Here is a 17,308-nt window from a genome sequence, read left to right on the forward strand (position 1 = left end):
GCAAGGTCACCCATTTTAAAGGGCCCTATATTAAAACCAAACTCTTCTAGCACTCCGTCTATGTCCTCTGGCTTACTTCCATCTTCTAACAAGAAATATGCCTGGTCGAAAAACGGAGCCAACATTCTGTTTCCAACAAAACCATAACAGTTGCCTACAACTACCCCCAATCTTCTTAATCTTTTTTGATAGATCCATAACGGTGGCAATAGTGGTAGAGGAAGAGTAGTGACTGGGAATAACCTCCAACAACCTCATCACATGAGCTGGTGTAAAGAAGTGGGTGCCAATCACCAACTGTGGACGATCTGTGGCAGAAGCAATCTCATCCACATCCAGGGCTGAAGTATTGGTGCACAGAAATGCTTCAGGCTTGCACACAGCTGACAGTTCAGCAAAGACCTGCTTCTTCAGGTTCATGTCCTCAAATACTGCCTCCACGACTAAATCCACACCAGCCAGCTCCTTTATAGAGGAAGCAAAGGTGAGTTTTGGGGCTGACCAAGCTTTGCCACTCTGTTGCCTTTTGGATGCTTGCTTTTCCAAGATGGAAGCTATTGCCTTCTTTGCAGCTCTAGTTGCTTTTGGTCTGCTTCTACAGCAATCACGGGGATCCTGGCCATTGCAAAGGAAATGGCAATGCCTTGGCCCATTGTTCCCAAACCTGTGGATTAGGAATGAAGGAAAGAATGACTCAATGGTACTAAGAACTCAAAAATCATCACTGAATAGAGGCTTCTATGGTAATGTGCACTTAAAAATTACTGAAGGTAAACAAAGTGATTTTAAAGCATTTTTAAGGGTGCATAGGAGTAGCAGAGGGCTGCATCAAATAATCATAGTGGTCTACACCTGGAAGACATGCATGGATATCATCAAAAACACAAAAGAATTCATTTCTACCGAGCTACAAGAATGACAAGCTACATCTTGAAATATGGTCCAAATAACAATCCCTGTTAGAAAATACTAGAGTGGGAGACTCATGCAGGCAAGTGGCAAGAAAGAGTAAAAACAGTCTAGTAGGAGTATATGCACCTTGTGACCATCCCTCACACCACTAAAGGTTAGCTCATTGTTGAAAAGGTTAGTGTCTCTAGCCCTCCCACATAAAAGGAATAGAGTTTATGGTAAGGTATGAGATTTAAGAGAACTGACACAGCTTATGTTCAATACACTTGGATTGGCAGATGAAAATATGGTGAATTATACACCAGACAGCCTTAAGTAAGTGGTAGCACCCACATATAAAATGTGGTGAGTCTCATGAACATATCCAGTCACTTACCAAGAACGCCAGCTGAAGAAATGGGTCTCCCTGAAACTGTTTTCCAGGATGCCCCAGAGGGAGTTGACCACTTGTTTGTAATCCTTTCTGCAAAGAAAGCATACTGCAGGGCTTTGGCCTGCTCTGATTGTAGAGGTACCAAAACAGCTTCTCCTCCTCCTTGATACCCATTTCGTAGGGATATTTCACAGAGGCTTGAACTACACAGACACATGTCTCTGGAGCAAGAACACCAGGGTACTGCTTCCGCATCTTGGCAAAGGCCTCACTGAAAATGGTGTCAGTGTTGGGCAAGCTGGGAACTGTCTTGTTCAAGATTCTGCGTGGTTCCAAAGGTTTATCTGGAAGGAAAAAGAAAGAACAGAGCTTTGCAAGTGGTACTTGCATCAAGATATTTAATGGAACGTTACCAACATTTTGAATATCTTTTACCTTATTCCTATAAGATAGCATTTAACAGATTCAAAGCAATCTAACTCTCCTAATTCAAGCATAAAATTCAAATTCTCCTTTCTATTACATAACTAAGAAGAATTTAATGAGCAATGAAATATTAATGTGTCAAATAGATTATGGAAAACCATTTTTTACTTAATATTTTAATTCAACATAGTGTTAACTCCTTTTTTAATAGACATAGAAACCTTTAAAATATTAGAAAAGAATACAGTGTCATATTGACAGAAAGGTAAGCATACATTATCAGTGGGAGAAAATTTAGGAGTTATCAGTAAATTCCTCCAACTTGTCTAATAATTATTCTTCAAATTATTCTTTTAATGGCCGATGGATCTTCAATACAGGTGGAAATCAAATCAGTAAAAGAAAGACGATACTTGTGAGCATATTGTGCCTGGCTAATTGAATATCCACATAAAATTAATAAGTCAATTAATACATACCTAAATTATGAGATCCTTAACCTAGCACCATAAATAATAACTAACCTGAAACAGATAATAAATCCATTAAATATCTAAAATTACAAAATTTCTAGAAGCAAACCAAGAATTGTATTTATCATCTTAGTTTAGGCAATATCTTCCTGGATTCAATGCCTTAATTATGATCCCTTTGAAACATAAAAGTAAAAATACTTTTGTACTTGAGCAAGCACTGTTAAAGAAAGGAAATAAAGACCCATAGAGTTTGAACAAATATTTTAGTGGCAGAAAGAATGTTACTCTTTTTTTCTTTTTTTTTTGGCGGTCTTGGGGCCTGAACGCTGGGCCTGGACGCTGTCCCTGAGCTCCTCATTCCATGGCAAGTGCTCTACCACTTGAGCCACAGCACCACTTCCAGCTTTTCCTGCTTATGTGATGCTGAGGAATCGAACCCAGGGCCTCATACATGCAAGGCAAGCATTCTACCACTGAGCCACCCTTCCAGCCCAGAATGTTCCTCTTTAAATGTCTATTTGTGCAGGGAACCAGTGGTTCACGCCTGTAATCCTAGCTACTCAGGAGGCTGAGATCTGAGGATTATGGTTCAAAGCCAGCCTGGGCAGGAAAGTCCATGAGACTCTTACCTCCAATAAACCACCAGAAAACCAGAAGTGGGGCAGTGATTCAAGTGGTAGAGCACTAACCTTGAGCTAGAGAGCTGAGGGATAGTGCCCAGGCCAAAAGTTCAAGACCCATAACCAGCAACAGTGAAATAAAGTCTACTTCCTAACCTCAGAACCTATGAATACATAAACTTCCATGGCAAAGGCAATTTGTAGGTGAGTTTAAGATGAAATACTTTGAGATAAGAAGATGACCCTATATGAGCTGAGTGGCCCAATCTAATCACAAATGTGACAACAGAGATCCAACAAGTAGCTCTAGATAGGTACAACAGAAGAAGGAATCCTCCTCTGGCAACAGCATAGCTTTTAACATGGCAGATACAATCAAGAACCAAGGTGTGTGGTGACCTCTAAAGCCAGGAACCACCTTCAGATTCCACACCTCAAGAACACAGCGAAGCAGACCCCACAATGCAAGGTACTCACTTCTACTAACAACCCAAATAGGCAGAGACTACATTCTTCACTAAATATTCCAGAAAGAGTCTATTAGTTGACCGCAAGGTTTTGGATCAGTGAAGCCTCTACCAAACCTCTAAATCAAAAACTGCAAGACAGTAAATTCCTGCAGTTCAAAGCCAACCCAGACAGGAAAGACTGTGAGCCTCTTATCTCCAATTAACTACCAGAAAACTGGAAGTGGAGCTGTGGCTCAAAGTGGTAGAGCACTAGACTTGAGTGAAAAAGTTAGGAGATCGTTCCCAGGCCCTGCACTCAAGACCCACAAACTGCAAAAATCAATTTAAGCAGAGCAGGGTACTCTGGTGGCTCTTACCGCCTATCCCAGGTAAAAAGGATTACAGTTTGAAGTTAGCCAAGGCAGAATAATTTAAGAGACCTTATTTCAAAAATAACTAGCAAAAAATCAAGGCTAAAGGCCTGGTTCAACTAGAAGAGAGATCAGCTTAGAAAGGGACAAGCCCTGAATTCAACTCTGTACTAGGAAAAAAAACATGCAAGCAGGTATTTTATATAAATGGCTACACGTAATTTTAAAAACCCTCAACAGCATTATCATAATAGAAATGCAAATGAAAACTAGAATGAATGTGCCACAAGCCTCAAAATATTAAGATATAATTTCTGAGATTTGGTTATAAAAAGATTCTGGCTCCTCTTTCTCACTCTTTCTTCCATTCACAATCTGATGGGAGCCCCCTGTCAGGCTGTGAGCTGCCTTGTGGTAAAGTCCAAGTGGCAAAGGACTGAAAGAATCTTTAGACAGCCATCAAAGAACGGAGACCCTTGGTCCTCCAGCACCTAAAGAACTGAATCCTCCTCCAACCCCTTGAAGCTCAGGAGCAGATCCTCCCCCAGGCAGCTTTAGGATCCCACTTGCAGTCAATGGCTACAAGTCTCAATTGAAGCTTTGTGTGAAATCCTAAAACCAGAGGACTGGCTAACTGCACCTGCATTCCTCAATTACAGAAATTGTTTGAGAGATGGGAATGTGGCTTAGTGATAGAGTGCTTACTTAGCATGCATGAAGCCCTGGGTTTGATTCCTAAGTATCACATAGACACAAAAAGGCAGAAGTGGTGTTGTGGCTCAAGTGGTAGAGTGCTAGCCTTGAGCAAAAGAAGTTCAGGGACAGTGCCTAGACCCTGAGTTCAAGCCCCAAGACTGGCCAAAGAGAGAGAGAGAGATAGAGAGACAGAGAAATAAATTGTTTGACAAATGTTTGATTTTTAAACCTAAATGTTGGTAATAATCATTATGCCACTAAGCTATAATGAAGACAGAAATACCAAGCACTAGAGAAACTAGAAACCTCCTATATTACTTCTGAGAATGGAAAACAGTACTTCACTTTGGGAAACTGTAGTTTCTTAAATATACATGAACTTAATATGTTCAAACCAGCATTTTCACTTCTAGAAATCTAAGAGAAATAAAATATCTGTACAATAGATGTATACAGGTATTCAGAGCAACATTACTCATGATAACAAAACCAGAAACAATGCAGATGTCTACCACCTGCTGAATGGATAAAGAAAACATGGAATAACCATACCATAGAATACTATTCATCCATACAAAGTACTAAACTATTGATACAGGTGGCAATATACAGGAGCTTCAAAGCATGCAATCTGAAAGAAGACAAATGCAAAAGATTGCATGTAATACCTGACATTTACATATCAAATACCTGGAAAGGACAAATTAATAGAGACAGAAAGAAAACCATTGTTCTTCCCAGGTCTGGGGTGGGAATTAGCTGTAGTTGGTATGAAGAAACTATTTGTGAGAGTCAGCAAGTTTCAAGACTGATTTATTGGACATAGGTGTGCTGGCTCCTGTCTATACTCCTAGCTACTCAGGAGGCTGAGGTCAAGGGGATCACAGTTCAAAGTCAGCCAGGTCATAAGGTTCACAAAACTCATTCTCAACCAACAGATGAGCATGGTAGTATGTGTCACCTAGCTACATAGGAGGCTGAGATCAGAAGGATCATGGCCATAGGCCAGCCCAGCAAAAATATTCAGACTCCAGTCATTAAATAAAGTTATAAAGAGTTTAACATTAAAAAAAGGAGATTCTCAACAGTACCTATATAGTAAAAAGTATGTGTGGGCAAGTCAGGAAAACAGGAAAGACTGAAACTAAGTAACAATTCAATCAGACTTTTAGGATTCTTTTCCCAGATCCCTTCTGCTCACCTGACAGGAAAAGATTCTCTTTGCCTGGCCTCAAAGAGACTCAACATGCACTTGAGAAATTGCTTTCCCAGATACAAAGGGCTAGCTCCTCCCTAACCCTGACAGGCAGCATGCTGTGTCTATGGAGAGCTCTGCAAAGACAGACAGAACACTGCCCATTCCCTGGCTTCATGGAGGTCGCTGCAGACAAGTGCAGCACTTCCAGAGGAAGCTCAACTGGGTCGCGAGCGCCCTTCTCTTTGGAAACAGTCACTTAAGTGTTCACATAGAATGAAAAGAAACTACAAAGAGCAAGAGATAAACTGAAGAGAAAGACCAAGGAAAGCGCCGAGACTTTTTTTAAGCCACAAAGTCCAAATGAGCAAACAGCTAATGTCTTTGGGAGAACTACAGTTGTTAAAAATGGCTAAAACAAAACCAGGTGTTGGTGGCTCACCCCTGTAATCCTAGCTACTCAGGAGGCTGAGATCTGAGGATCACTCAAAACCAGCTGGGGCAGATAAGTCCATGAGATTCTTATCTCCAATAAACTACTCCGCAAAAGCCATAAGTGGGGCTGTGGCTCAAGTGGTAAAGAGCTAGCTTTGAGCAAAAGAAGGTCAGGAATAGATCCCAGGCCAAGAGTTCAAGCCCAAGGACCAGAAAAAAAACACACACACAGGCTAAAATAGCTCATCACAGCCATAGCAGTAGAACCAGGATTCATCATAGTAACAGCAACAGAGCATTAAAAGACTTAATGATGACACAGGTCTGTAATTCCAGTTCTTGGGAGACTGATTAATGGTTCAAAGCCAGTGGGAAATAAAAAACAAAAAGTGAAATAAGTCCCTGAGCATTAGCTTCCTGGGTTGACATTCCCATTGGTGTGTTCCTTGTGCTCATCTATACTAGAAAGTGGGCAGAAAGCCCACAGGCTCGTGGTCTGTGAATAATGCACTCCCTCTCAGCTTCATGCAAGAGACTTGCACATAGGAACTAGGAGTTTTAATCTGTTCTGGAATAAGCTGGCTGCTAGACATAGGCAATATAAAGTAAGGAGTATGCTACAGGACCCTCTGCTCCAGGTGAGCTTAAGCAATCTGGTTTGGCCAAGGAATTCTGCATTGCTCTGCTATTTCTAGTGGACTGAAATAGACTAGAAAATTAAGGAAACTAGGAGAAAAAACTAGGAAAATTAAGATGCATAGAGCTAATTAATGTCCATGGCCAACATTCTAGGAAATAGCCTCAAGTTTCTGGGGAAATCTGCAGTTATTTTCTTTCTTTTTCTTTTCTTCTTTCTTTCTTTCTTTCTTTCTTTTTTTTTTTGCCAGTCCTGGAGCTTGAACTAAGGACCTGGGCATTGTCCCGAACTTCTTTTGCTCAAGATTAGCAATCTACCACTTGAGCCACAGCACCACTTTCAGGTTTTTCTGTTTATGTGATACTGAGGAATAAAACCCAGGGCTTCATGCATGCTACGTAAGCACTCTACTATTAAGCCACATTCCCAGCCCTCTGCAGCTATTTCCCTAATCACACTTATAGATATATAACATCCCACACTCCCTTCCCACCATAGTTGGTCCAAAAATTGCTGCCTGAAAGTGGAACATCCCTCCATGTATATAAAGTATAGAAACTATGTCTTCTTAAACTTCTAATTTATTAATTTTATTTTTGTGTCAGTCCTTGGGCTTGAAATCAGTGGCTGGGTGCTGTTCCTGAGGGTTTTATTTTTGTGTGTGTGTGTTTTTTGCTTAAGGTTAGTGCTCTACTACTTGGACCATAGTTCCACCTCTGGCTTTTGGGGTGGTTAACTGGAGATAAGAGTGTCTTAGACCCTCCTGCCCGAGTAGGCTTCAAACAGTGATCCTCAAATCTCAGGCTTGCAAGTAGTTGGATTACAAGTGTGAGCCATGGACACCCAGCTTCATTTTTGTTTTTAACTCAACAATTGGGAATTGGTTACAGGAATAGGCTGAATTAATGAAATATTTTTACAAATGAAAAAGAGGAACCAAGGTATTTATATTTTTAAAATATTGGGATATTATTTACTAACCAGAAAACTCATGGGGCTTTTTAATTGTGCTTGTAATAACTGATTGATACCATTAAGACAAGGTCGTGCTTGCATGCATATTGAAGAAGTTGAAACTAGCAAAAGTTATCTCTGTTTTTACCTTTGTTTCCTTTACATCAATGATCCCCAAAGTGTAGTTTCCAGATTACAACAGTAGTACTATGAAGGCACTTGTTAGTAATTCAGATTTTTCCTCTTACCCTACATTATTGAATAAGAATGTAATGAGGAGGGCCCTAATATCTGTGCTGTAAGTAGCCCAAGAGAATCTGATATAGAGAAAATTTAAAGAATCACTGTGCTGGATCCAGACAATTGCACTAGCTTCACAGAAGTATGGATTTTCATATATGTACATAATTATATGTTAGTTAAACTTATAGCTATATTTAAAAGCAAACAAAAAAGAAAAGGAGAGAATAGAGAGGCAAAGAAAGAAGCACAAGACCTCAAATGAAAATGAAAGGGAGAAATGAACACAGCTAAATGGTGCATCTGTGAGACAAGTAGGAAGTATAAGTCTTCTCAGTCAGTCCTCTGGTGAGCCGCCTTGTTATCTACCTTCCATTTCTAGCATTTCTATATGAAGAACAACACCAAGAAAGCATAGGATTTCAACAATGGTGCTTATTAAAAATAAACAGTGAAAGACCTAAGAACCTAATCCTCCAAACAAACTAGAGAACTGCTCTGTTGGAACAAGGCCCAAACACAGGGAACCCAACCATTGTAACCTTTGTATCCTCAAAATATGCTTCAAAGCCAATTAATTTTGCAAAGCTCATTCCTTTTATGGAGGAGAAAATAAAGGTGCATCAGGAGATCTGTTGTAGTCCACATGGCAAAGGTTGAGAATATAACCTATGTCTTCTGATGTCCAGTCCTTAGTACACTTTCCTATGACACTGTGCCCTTCCACACTGGGCATATATCTCTTTTCCATTGGGTAAATTTAATGACCCAAGTAGGAGGAAAAGATCAGTGTTTTGGTTTTTTAAAATTAGTAACAAAAGATGTATATCCCCACCATAACCTCTGTTAAAATCTATTGTATCTTCTTATAGTGCTCACCTTGTGTAAACAGGTATTTGAAAATATACATATTTGTGAAAATTCCCATCTGGATGTTTCTTTCTTAATATTATACACAAGCATTGTTTCATTTTCATCAAATAATAGAAGTTTATATCTGTCATCTTCTAGGCAAGTAATCCCCTACAACTCAATGTTTGTTTCCAAAGATAAAGCTTTAGTGATTATCAATTACTATCCTCAAATCTTTGTAATTCTATGATTATTTCTCCACAGTAAATTATAAAGAAGAGAAATATGAGTACTTTTAAACCTCAATCCATGACTTCCAAATCACCCTCCATTATAAGTAGAGTAGTAAGAGCTTATTTGAACTCAGTCTCACTACATTATTTTTTCTATCCTTTCCAATTTGCTTAACAAAACTTCATGGCTTTTAGGTTACCCATGTTTTTTTCTTCATCAAGTTTAAAAAGCCTTTCAAAGTTAAGAATACACTTACTTTTGCCAGATGCCAGTGGCTCACGCCTGTAATCCTAGCTCAGGAGGCTGAGATCTGAGGATCACAGTTCAAAGCCAGCCCTGGTAAGACTATCCATGAAACTCTTATCTCCAATTAACCACCAGAACACTGCAAGTGATGCTGTGGCTCAAGTGGTAGAGTGCTAGCCTTGAGCTGAAGAGCTGAGGGACAGCGCCCAGGCCCAGAATTGAAGCCCCATGACAGACCAAAAAAAAAGAATACACTTACACACTTACACACTTACTTTGCAACCTAGCAACATAAGCAGAACCTGACAACCCACCACTCACCCCCCCAAAAGGAAACTGTATACACCTTTGTACAATTATTAAACGCTGGGTGGGGGAAAGAGAATCATAGGCCAAAATGGAGGGTAGGCACAGTGGGGAAAGGGTAGATATGATCAAAGAATTTTTATATGCGTGCATGATAATATAACAATGAAAACTGTGGGACATCTCTTAAGAAGTGGATAGAGATGATAAGGGAGGGTGGCGAGGGATGAGTTTGACCAGGACATATTATATGTGTGTGTGGAAATGTCACAATGAACACCCCAGTACAACAACAAAGGTTAATAAAAAATATTTTTAAAAGAAACCCAGGTGCTGGTGGCTCATGCCTGTAATCCTAGCTACTCAGGAAGCTGACATGTGAGGATTACAGTTCAAAGCCAGCCACAGCAGGAAATCCTTAAGACTCTTATCACCAATAAACCACCAGAAAACCACAAGTGGCGCTGTGGTTCAAGTGGTAGAGTGCTAGCCTTGAGCTGAAGAGCTGAGGGACAGCACCCAGGCCGAGAGTTCAAGCCACATGACCGACAAAAAAAATAAAGAAGAAAAAAAAGGAAGTGGCGCTGTAGCTCAAGTGGTAGAGGGCTCGCCTTGAACTGAAGAGCTGAGGGACAGCGCCTAGGCCCAGAGTTCAAGCCCCATGGCCAACCAAAAAAAAAAAGAAGAAGAAGAAGAAAGAAAAATAACAGGGCTGAGAAGGTGGCTCAGTGGTAGAGCGCTTGCCTTGCTATGCCTGAGGCCCTGGATTAGATTCCTCAGCACCACATAAGCAAAAAGAAAAAAGCCGGAAGTGGTGCTGTGGCTCAAGTGGTAGAGCACTAGCCTTGAGCTGAAGAGCTGAGGGACAGGCCCAGAGTTCAGGTCCCACGACTGGACCCAAAAAGAAAAAAAAGAAAAATAACCAAAAAAAAATAAGCCTAAAATTAAATTAGAAATGTTTAGAAAAATTAAAACATTGTAAGTTAGAAAAGAAATTCAAACAATGGCTGGATATACAGCTCAGTGGTGAATATAAGCATGAATGAGGCCCCAGGCTCAATTTCAAAAAAGGAAAATTAAAAACAAAACTAAAACATTTAACAACTGTGAAAAGGTAGCTTAAAACTACCTTTTTTTCATTTTTTTTTCTTACAAGTTATTCTTTATTTGTTGGCTATTTGAGGGAAGCGAGGGTTACTAGGATTTGAACTTTCTGGACAGGCATTTCACCACTTGAACCACATCCCCAGCCATTTTTTCTTGAGTATTTTTCAGTTAGGACCTCATGTTTTTCCCAGGACTAGCCCTGAGACTAATCTTTCTTTAGGCCTCCACGGTGTTGGAGACACAGATAGATACTACCATACTGACTATGACTCATTGAGATTTTTGCCTTAGCTGGGTTTGAACAGTATCTCTCCAATCTCTAGCTCTCAAATAGCTGAGATTTCAGGCATTTATTACACCACCTGGCCCTCCTTATAAATTTTCTGTGTAAATTTTCCGTATAAATTTTTTCCCACTGAGGTACATCCCCAGTTTGGGCAGTTTATACTTGAAATCGTTTTATTTATTTATTTAGTCAGTTGTGGGCCTTGAACTGAGGGCCTGGGCACTGTCCCTGACTTCTTTGTGCTCAAGGCTAGCACTCTACCACTTGAGCCACAGTGCCACTTCTAAGTTTTGCATGGCTAATTGGAGATAAGATTCTCATGGGGACTTTTCTACCCAGGCTGGCTTCAAACTGCTTCACACAGATCTCAGCCTCCTGAGTAGCTAGGATTACAGGTGTAAGCCACAGGCACCTGGCTTGAAACTTTTTATATCTCACTAGAAGTTCTACATACTTCTATATCATTCTCATAGCTAAAATTTAAAAACTATTCATAATTGTTCATTGCCAGAATTGGATGAATTATCAAGACTTGATCAAGATAATGATGCTTTGATATGTTGCTGCCCCCAAGTGGTTTAACTATGCAAGGTTGATGAGATTGCACAAGATAGTGAAACCTGTAATCCTAGCTACTTGAGAGGTGGTCATGGGGAGGGACTGTGGTTTGAGGTCTCTCAGACAAAACAGAAGTTCTTAGGACTCGATCTTAAACAATGGCTGGGCATGGTGTGGCATGTCTGCCATACTTCCCAGTGAAGTGGAGAACCAAAAGTATGAGGATTGTAGCTCAGGACAGCCAGACATAAAGTGAGACCCCACCTTGAAAATAACACACGTAAAAATGGCCAGGCGATGCAGTTCAAGGGACAGCTTGCCCACCAAGCAAGAGTAAAACCAGGTATGAAATCCCAAAACATTAATGTTTAAAAATAATTAAAATTTAATTTTACAAGTACAATAGAAAGTGATACTAATCTTTTCTTTTTTAAAGCCCCTTTCAAAACAAACTCTACATATGTAGCCCAGGATGGCATTAAATTCGCAATCCTCCTCCCTCTGTCTTTTGAATAATGGTATGACAGGTGTGTATCACCACCTGTGCCTCTAATCTAGTTCCTCCCCACTCCTTCCCTGTCCTCCTTTTCTTTTCTTTTCTTTCCCTTTCTCTTCTTTTCTTTTTTTGAGCCAATACCATGGCTGGAACTCGGGGCCTTGAGCTCTTGCTCAGTTTTTCTTGTTCAGGCTGGGTCTATACCACTTGAACCATATACTCCAGCCTACCATTTTGTTGGTTATTTTAGAGAAAGAGTCTTATGGACATTTCTTATGGACATTTCTCCATCCTTTATATTTTAGACTGGAGTGCCTAGGATTATAGGCATGTGTCACCGGTGACTAGCTTTTAGTCTGTTTCTTGAACTAACTTAATTCAAAATCAGAATGTAGATAATAAATAAGCTGAAGATGATGAGCCAGGAGGATGGTGAACTGCAGGACAGGATTGCTCAGGTATCAAAAAGAAATTATACAGTGAATTTTAAGGCAGTATAAGTATAAAAAAATTTAAGTTACATCCCCCCCTGAAAAAAAAATCAAAGTAGGGAAGTCAATTAAGGCAAAGAATGTCCAGTAGAAATTGAGTTCTTTACAAACTAGAACCACAGTGTGAACACTAGATCTAGTCAGTTCAAAGAATGATTTAGGAGCCCCCTTCCCCAATAAACTGTGAATCAGTCAAGTAAGGTCTGAGCAAACAAGCAGTCCTCTTAGGAAGCACAATATTGAAGACAGCCTGGAAGGCAGAGGACGGTAGAAAAGCCATTTCCACTTGGCCACGACCTTGCAGTTTCTCACCAGGAGTCACCAAATTTTCTCCCAGGGTTCCTGACCTCCCCAGTGCCAGCTCCACTGTTACCACTAAAACAGGAACTGCATGAACCACAAAGGAGAGGTGACTCCTCAGTCAGCAGAGTCATCAGCTTTCCACAGGGCTGCCTTGAATCACTCGGAGCCTTTGCTGCCACCTCGTGGGCAAACAGAACATACTTCTTTCTGCCAGGGCCACAACCCTCCTCCCAGATATTTTCTCTGCACCCCCTCTGCTTACTTACAGCTGACAATGACCATAGACTTTGAAAGGGAACAGATTAAGACCATTGAACAAATAAATAAACAAAATTTAAGGTAACACCCTAAAGGGACTCTTTTTTGTAGGTTTGTGTGTGTGTGTGTGTGTGTGTGAAAGTAAAACTTTGTTCAGAGGGCTGGGAAGGTGGCTCAGTGGTAGAGCACTTGCCTTGAATGCATGAGGCCCTGGGTTTGATCCTCAGCACCACATAAGCAAAAAGAAAAAATCTGGAAGTGGCGCTGTGGCTCAAGTGGTAGAGCGCTAGCCTTGAGCCGAAGAGCTGAGGGACAGCGCCCAGGCCCGGAGTTCAGGTCCCACGACTGGACCCAAAAAAACCCAAAAAACAAAAACAAAACAAAAAAACAGAAAGTGATTGGAAAGTTTCTTTGGAAAGGAGTACATTTCCAATAGACTGAAAGTCATTTTTAGAGTGTAAATGATACCCTAAAGAGTGCCTATATGATACTTTTTAAGGAACATAAGTCTGTAAAATGAGAAGAACTGACAAGGACATACTAGATCCTAAAAACAGAAGTTTGAGGCCACAGCTTCATGGGGGGAATGGCAGGGCCTGCCTGTCTCCTACTGTAAAGAATGGATTCGAGCCTCTATTTCTTCACTTGAAAAACACTAGTAGGGTGAAAATCCCAAAAGCGTAGGAAGACAAAGGCATAGGAAAACACCTCCTTTCAAACGCTTCAGCTAGATGACCAGCACCATACCCTGAGAGCCATTTCACTTTCTATGAATCCTTTATGGAAACATTTTAAGCATAGACTTGCACATTTATGCAATCTCCACATTTATAAAATTTGATTGCATAGGTGGGCACTGGTGGCTCACGCCTGTAATCCTAGCTATTCAGAAGACTGAGATCTGGGGATCGCGGTTCAAAGCCAGCCCAGGCAGGAAAGTCCATGAGACTCTTATCTCCAATAAAACCACTAGAAAACCAGAAGTGGCACTGTGGCTCAAGCGGTAGAGCGTTTGCCTTGAGCTGAAGAGTGCAAGGACAGCGCCCAGGCCCAGAGTTCAAGCCCCATGACCGACCAAAAAAAAATTTTTTTTATTGCATTGACACTTGTTACACCATTGGCAATCCCAAGATATGCAGTAATGCTTTCTTCATTAAATGATACAATATATAATAGAGTTCATATCATGATAGTACATTCCTCTTTACCATCCGTCACGTTCTATCACATGGACAATGCATAAGATACTTAAGGAGCGCCACATTCAAATGCAACCTGAGCTTGTTTCCAATACTATGATACATCGATTATTGGCTTCTTACCAACAATTTGCTGGGCAAATTGGATTGCTTCTTCAAGCACATCTGAGTTCACCACTTTATCCACAATGCCCATCTTGAGTGCTTCACCTGCCAAAATATGCCTTCCTAAAACAAAAGCAAAGAACACAAAGAACAATGTGAGATAGAAGCAGAGCACTGCTTTCTCTTGGACACTGGAAGGCTATCTCGAAGTACTAACACGAAGAAGACCACTCGCACTACTGCAGGAGAAAGATCACTGCAGACATGGGCAGAAAACTTGGATTCCAGTGGCAGTTCAATTTTCATGGTCACAGTGACTGTGGCTTACTGATAAATGGGAGGAATTGTGCCTGCCTCTGTAATTCTGAGCATGAGGTGGAAGTAATAAATTCTCCTTCTAGTCTGTAAATCTCTAAAGAAGCACTTTGTATAGAACGAATCTCTTCAAGAATCAGATAATAAAAGTAGTACTAATACTGTACACCACGGACTGCAGCTGATTTTTTTTAAGTCCCCAAACAAAAACAGAGCTGGTAAAGTATCAGTTAAGATGGCATTATATAGCCGGGTGCTGGTGGCTCACGCTTATAATCCTAGCTACTCAGGAGGCTGAGATCTGAGGATCGCGGTTCAAAGCCAGCCCAGGCAGGAAAGACTGTGAGACTCCTATCTCCAATAAACCACCAGAAAGCCAGAAGTGGCGCTGTAGCTCAAGTGGTAGAGCACTAGCCTTGAGCTGAAGAGCTGAGAGACAGCGCCCAGGCCCAGAGTTCAGGCCCCATGACCTGACCCAAAAAAAAAAAAAAAAAAAGATGCCTGTGTAGATCTGCCATAGAAATCCCAGGTACTGGAGCACAGAGCTTTCTCAAGCTACATGCTGGCACTCTCTCCTCTCTCTCTCTCTCTCTCTCTCTCTCCCCTCCTCCTCCCTCCCTCTCCAATTCTCTTTTTCTTTTTTAACTTTTCCAAAGTTAAAACATGTTTTCTCTTCTTAGAACCCTTTCCAAATGTTATTTTAAACTTCCCAAAATTATACAGTCTCCTCCAAAGATAGGTGTATATGATTCTACTGTCAGCATTCTTCACTGTGACCTTTTCTATGCAAATCAGAAGTGCTTCACATCATTACTGTTTTCACCTCTTATGTTTGTCATGCTAAAAATAGGGATATTTCCTGATCCAGTGCTGTGGGAAAAGGCTAACTCCGTTTACTTCATTTCTTATTGTCAAGGAGGTGAGGTTTTATCTTTATTTCCACAAGAACATGGTTGTCTTTCAAAACTAAGAACAGGGCCACAAAATGACTCTATGTTCCCCAAGATACTTTATTTTTTAAGCCTTAGGATTTAGAGACTCATTTCATACTGCTATTGTTTCCTCCTATCATTCTTGCTATCTCATGGTCTTTGAATTTCTGTGGTATGTTGGATTGTAAGCATCTCATGAATTCCACATGAGATACATCAAATAATTTACATTTTCTAAAATGTACTTACTATATCATGTTCTAAGCCCAGTACATATTAATCTTAGCTAATCATCACCACATCACCATAAGAGAACAAGGTATGGCTATTGTCCATGTTTATGGAAATCTAAGCAACAAAAAGGCAAAGACACCTGTCTCAAATAAATAGTGTGTGTGCCTCTATTAATTTTGCCTCAACTAAAATTCAGGCTTTCTCTCCTCCTAGCCACCCCTGTTCTGATACAAGGATTTGAACTCAGTGAATCCAAAGTTGGCTTTTTTCTGTGTATTTTGGAGATAGAGCCTTATGGACTTTTCTCACAGGTTAGATTTGAATCAAGACCCCCCAGATCTCTGAGTAGCTAGGTATAAGCCTTTTTATGTTTTATAATTGCATGTAGTTGGTTATAAATCTAGAATTTAGTATATTATCCACATTCTGTCTGTAAGACAGAAGATGTGCATATGTAGCTAATATCTTCTCTCTTTTTTTTAATGCCTGTCCTAAGGCTTAAACTCAGGGTCTGGGCACTTTCTCTGAGCTTTTTTGCTCAAGGTTAATACTCTACCACTGGAGCCACAGCTTCACTTCAAGTTTTTTGGTGGGTAAGTGGAAATAATAGTCTCAAGGACTTTTTTTCCTGGTGTGGCTTTAACCCTGATCCTCAGATCTCATTCTTCTGAGTAGCTGGGATTACAGACATGAGCCACCAGCACCCGGCTATAGCTAGTATTTTAATTCTTGGGAAATGAATACTGTAGTTAGTTGTATTTGTACTACAATTTCCTAACCAGATCAGAACATTTTTCTATATGAACACCAAGGTCCAATAACAGTCACTTACCTTCCTCACACTGATCTAGACAGGTGCCCAAAGTGTATACTGACCTGAGGTTATCAAGTCAAGTGCAGCAAGAAGTCCAATAAGTCTGGGGAGAAGCTGAGTTCCTCTTGCAGCAGGAAGGACTCCCAGAGTGACTTCTGGGAAACCAATCTCAGTCTATCAGACATTGAAGTAGAAAGCCCATTACAATGAGATCACATGTTCACAGTGAAGACAAGCATCTCCCAGGATCTCCTATACCTCAGAACATGTTTCATTGAACTCAGCCTGACTTCCCACAGGGCACATCAGTGTATGTCCTATTCTTTGATGAACAGAATAATCAAGGCTTTGCTCAGTGTTCATTCTCAAACACATCCCCAGCTTCTGGCAACTTGGTTCTCTTTAGTCTAACTTGACTGTGTCAGACAACAAAATTAGAACTTACAAACAACTTATTCAAGTCACTGCAGGATCCAGAAAGCACAAGAAAGTGAAGAAGAAACCCAGAAAATGGGGCAGAATATTGACAGATTATAAGTTTTATATAGGACTTGTACAGGTGTACATAAAGAACTTTTACAACTCAACAATGAAATGTTAATCATTAAAAATGGGCAAAGGATATGAATAGACAAATCTCTATAAAAATGGGGGTATGAATCACCAATGAGCACCTTAAATATCATTAGATAAAAGGAGAATGCAAATGTAAACTACCTGTGATACAATTTCAAATGCACTGTAATAAACATGTATTTTTAAAGAGACAATCACAGGTGTTTGAGAGG

At 40.4% G+C, this 17,308-nt stretch overlaps 1 pseudogene; it reads right to left on the reverse strand.

The window, feature by feature from the left end:
- Positions 1–17,308, reverse strand: part of LOC105999677 — a 37,761-nt pseudogene that overhangs the window by 2,336 nt on the left and 18,117 nt on the right.

Source organism: Dipodomys ordii, unplaced genomic scaffold (genome assembly GCF_000151885.1).
Source record: "Dipodomys ordii isolate 6190 unplaced genomic scaffold, Dord_2.0 Scaffold196, whole genome shotgun sequence".
In the NCBI taxonomy this organism is placed as follows: Eukaryota; Metazoa; Chordata; class Mammalia; order Rodentia; family Heteromyidae; genus Dipodomys; species Dipodomys ordii.